Source organism: Danio rerio, chromosome 6 (genome assembly GCF_049306965.1).
Source record: "Danio rerio strain Tuebingen ecotype United States chromosome 6, GRCz12tu, whole genome shotgun sequence".
Taxonomy (NCBI): Eukaryota; Metazoa; Chordata; class Actinopteri; order Cypriniformes; family Danionidae; genus Danio; species Danio rerio.
This window is the reverse complement of record NC_133181.1, coordinates 1,815,001-1,820,000: the sequence shown is the minus strand read 5'-3', so window position 1 is coordinate 1,820,000 and position 5,000 is coordinate 1,815,001. Positions and strand designations below refer to the sequence as shown.

General features: G+C 35.1%; 1 protein-coding gene across 4 annotated transcripts in view; it reads right to left on the bottom strand.

Annotated features, from left to right (window-relative positions):
- The window catches only part of acvr2ab (activin A receptor type 2Ab), a 40,010-nt gene that overhangs the window by 12,750 nt on the left and 22,260 nt on the right, over positions 1–5,000 (bottom strand). The window lies entirely within an intron of this gene.

Genomic DNA, 5,000 nt, shown 5'->3' with positions numbered 1-5,000 from the left:
AGAAAGTCTTATTTGTTTTATTTCGGCAAGAATAAAAGCAGCTTTTAATTTTTTAATCACCGTTTAAGGGTCAAAACTATTAAAAATTAACAGGGGGTTAAAAATTCAGACTTTAACTGTATGTGCATGTTTTATTATGATCAATCCTTTATATTTTTTTTATTCTTAGTCTTGTATGTGTATGTATATATGTATCAAGTGAATACTTGCTCCTTTTTGCTGCCATTTATTTCTTATATAAAGTATATTTTATTAATTTGATGGTTTGAGTATATGACATATTTTATGCATAACTAAAATGCTTTAGCAATACTGTAGAGAGAGAGAGATATTCATTTGATCAGGAGATGTTCTCTCTCTCTCTCTCCTCCTGACCTTTATATCAACTCTCTTCCACAGTTCAACTCAGCTCAGCTTTTAATTATGAAGCACTTTCAAAAGCATCAGAATGTACTAAAGTGCTGTCTGCGAGTAATACAAATAGCATTCATTATAAACAAAATAATCCCAACAAACAAACATTCAACCAATCAGACCGCAAAAAGCTTGGTCAGATAAATAGGTTTTCAAGCTCTTTAAAAACAATAATGACCAGATCTGATAGATAACGGTAAACTACTGCAGCAAAGCCATCATGATGTCTCAATGGAGAACATGCGACAGACAAAAACATATTTTGAGATGACAACAAGGCTGGTAACAGATCAACATATCTTTAATATATTGGAGAGACACTAGCTCCTTTCACACATACAGACTTTTCCGGAAATTTGCTGGCAATTTTCAGGAAGGTTGTATGTGTGAACAGGTCCTTTTTGAAAATACCGGTAAATTCGTTCTGGCTATTTTCCGGAAGGAGAAGTTGTAACATTACCGGTAATTTGCCGGAATGCTGCGTTGTGTGAATGCAGAAGGGAGATTGCCGTAATAAGCGCGTGCACGTCTAGAACGTGCTGACATGAGACGTCTGCTTTAGCCAATCACAACAGTCAGACGCATTCACGTCCGCACGGTTTGTGAGGATAAAAGCCTTTGAATATTTTTCCAGACACATTTAGCTGCTAGAAGTTAGTCAGATCACATTTATATGTTCTTCTTAATGCCAGCTGTGTAAATAATCATCGATGAGATGCTTATGATAAGCCGTTGTTTGTTTACCTTCAAGCTTTGCGTGTGCCTGTGAAACAGCCTGTGAGCGCCTGCACACGCACATAATATGAACATCTCGACATGCGAAAGTGATCCTGCGAAAGGATATTGATCACAATATTGATCATCCACAGAGTTTGTAATTTAGTCAAATGTTTACAAACACAAGCGCAGCCGTTTAAAGCTCATTTGTGGTGAATGATGGCAGAATTTACCGGTATTTTGGAATGGATGTGTGAATGCTCTTTTCCGGAAAATTTCCGTAACGTCCTCGCCTGTGTGAACAGCGCTTTTTTGAATATACCGGTAAAGTCGTTCCGGAAATTTTCCAGATATTTACTGGTATCACTGTGTGAAAGGGGCTACTGTGAAATGCTTCTTTTAGATAAACATTAACAGACTTTACTATAAAAGATCTGGCTGTCATATTAGACAGCAATTTAACTTTTGAAAATCATTCATCCCATGTCACGAAAACATCTGAGAAATATCACTAAGTTACACAGTATGCTACCATCTCAGATGCAGAAAAGCTAGTCCATGCTTTTATGAGCTCTAGGCTGGATTACTGTAATGCTCTGTTTGCTGGCTGCCCAACATCCTCTATTGACAAACTTCAGCTAGTACAAAATGCAGCTGCCAGAGTTCTTACCAGGTCTAGAAAATAAGATCATATCACCCTAATTTTATCTTCCTTACACTGGCTGCCTGTTAAGTTTCGTATTGATTATAAAATATTGCTTCTTACCTATAAAGCTTTAAATAATCTAGCTCCTGTTTATCTAACCAACCTTCTGTCTCGCAACAATCCAACTCGCTCTTTAGGATCTCAAAACTCAGGGCTTCTGGTAGTACCTAGAATAGCAAAGTCCACTAAAGGAGGTCGAGCCTTCTCATTTATGGCTCCTAAACTCTGGAATAGCCTTCCTGATAATGTCCAAGGCTTAGACACACTCTCGCATTTCAAAACTAGATTAAAGACCTATCTGTTTAGTAAAGCATACACTCAATGCGACACTTAGCGGTATGATACATGAATGTGCTCCTCGAGGGTTTCTGCATCTTGTTTATATACACTAAGAACAGCAGCTATGCTAGTTATTCTCTTTATTCTCTATTTCCACCTGGCGATACTCATCCTGAGGCCCTCAGACTATGCAGAGTCACTGATTCAATCCCAAGACCAGCGACGAGATGATCCCAAGCCTTCCATAATCCTGGACCAGGCCGTATCCTGAGCAGCTACTGTGGTGGTCATGGAGGAGTGGAGAGCATGAGACTGATTCCTGGGACGCTCCAGGGACAGATGAGTCTTGCTGACGTCCAGCTTCTCCAGCCCCTAGACTGCAGGTCTGCACAAGACGTTTGGCCAGAGGAGAAATGGTCGTGCACATCTGAGCCTGGTTTCTCTCACGGTTTTTTATTTCTTCACTTTTGCCAATTGGTGAAGTTTTTTCCTTGTCGCTGTCACCACTGCATCGATGGCTTTGCTCTTCAGTGTTTGGACTCTCAGTAGTGATTATTAAACCACACTGAACTGAACTTAAACACTAAAAACTGAACTACTCTATTTCAATTCACCATGATCTTTTAAGTAAAGCTGCTTTGACACAATCTACATTGTAAAAGTGCTATACAAATAAAGCTGAATTGAATTGTATTTGTTATTGTTTACCGGTAAAATATAAATGTCAAATCCAAACACAACAGCTTATTCACTCTAAACGCAAAAGCATTTTGCTTCTAATGGTGTTGTACATTGTTTAACATTGATATTGCTTTGTTATATGAGGATACTGTGTGTCAGGCAAGAACATTCGTTCATTCATTAGTTTTCTTTTCGGCTTAATCCTTTTAATAATCAGGGGTCACCACAGCGGAATGAACCGGCAACTTATCCAGCATATGTTTTGAATATATGGCCTTCTAGCTGCAACCCATCACTGGGAAACATACACACTCATACACTACGAACAATTTTAGCTTACCCAATTCACCTACAGCTCAAGTGTTTGAACTGTGGGGGAGCACCCGGAGGAAACCCACGCCAACACATGGAGAACATGCGAACTCCACACAGAAATGCCAACTGACCCAGCCGAGGCTCGAACCAGTGACCTTCCTGCTTAGGCGATGGTGTTTCCCACTGCACCACCGTAACGCCCCCAGGCAAGAACAAATATATATAAAATGACTATTATTTCTGTTTTTGCTGTAAGTACTATTTACTATTCTGACCCAGACTCTTCTGAGGAGTCGGATATGGATCCTTAATCTATTATTAATGTAAAATAAACTAAAAAGCTTAAATGTACAGTAATGGGGAACATTTGATTGTTGCTAGTTGCTGTTTAGACTATTGTTAACATTTTATAAATTAGACATGAAATAAATCTCCAATTCAAAATAAACCTGCAATTCAACACACTCTCTCACACTCACACACACACACACACACACACACACACACACACACACACACACACACACACACACACACACACACACACACACACAGTCTGATGCAGGAGAACTCAAAAATCAATCCATGCGAGGCAGAATCAGATAAAGAAAGAAAATATGGAGGAGGAGGAGTACTATGGCAGCATGGCATGATGGGATACCGAGTGAGCGGATGAAGCTCTTACCTCTACCATGATATGAAAGGCGTGCTAGCAAAAGAGGAAGAAAGGCATTTTACTGTTTCTACACACAAGCGCTGCAATGTGAGAGAAGCTGGAGAATGTGAGAACAACACTGATGTGCATCTGTGAGAATGTGATGGGTTAATGAGACATGGAAAACACACACACACACGCACGCACGCACACACACACACTTATTCCACAGCTCTCTGAAACTATACCAGAGTTTGCAACATACACATGATCTGCCCTTGTTGATCTGAATGAGGTTAGGAATTTGCTTTACACGCTCATTTTACACGTGCACTTGTGTGTGTACAGTATGTGTGTGAACGAATGCATGCATGTATGTGAGTATAAATGTACTGTGTGTGTGTTTTATATACTATATATCGTGAAAATGCACTACTTTCAGTATTATGCATTTTTAAAAACAATTTCATGAAACTACCTGCATTTAAGTGGGTATAAACATGATATTAAGATAGAATAAAATTCTTATTTTGGTTTGAAGACAGAGGGTCGGTTCTTTATTTTGATATATAATATTGTCATGTCTTCAAGGCCAAAAATATTCTGAGGGTTGTTAAATTTAGGTGAAATGTGATAAAAAAATACTGCTAGTGAGAGGCTAAATAAATAAATAAATAAATAAATAAAAAATAAATAAATAAATAAATAAATAAATATATATATATATATATATATATATATATATATATATATATATATATATATATATATATATATATATATATATATATGTATATATATATATATATATATTTATATATAATTTAAAAATAAAAATGAATAAATAATAAAAATAAACAAATAAAAATTTACAAATAAATAAAAATAAATTCTTTTTAAAATATAAATAAATTAATAAAAAATAAAAATAAATTCATTATAAAAATAGACAAATAAATAAAATAAATGAAAATACAAAATAAAAAACAAATAAATAAATAAAAAAATAATTTATAAAAAATATATTTTTTAAATATATAAAATAAAGTAAATATTTTTTTTATAAATAAATATAAATAAAAAATAAACTAATAATAAATAAATAAAATAATCAAAATCAAATAAACAAACAAATAAATAAATAAGTAAATAAATAAATAAAGTTTTTTCTAATCAACATTTTGGAAACTGATATTTGCTTTTCAGTTTTAGAAAATATAAATTTAATAAATA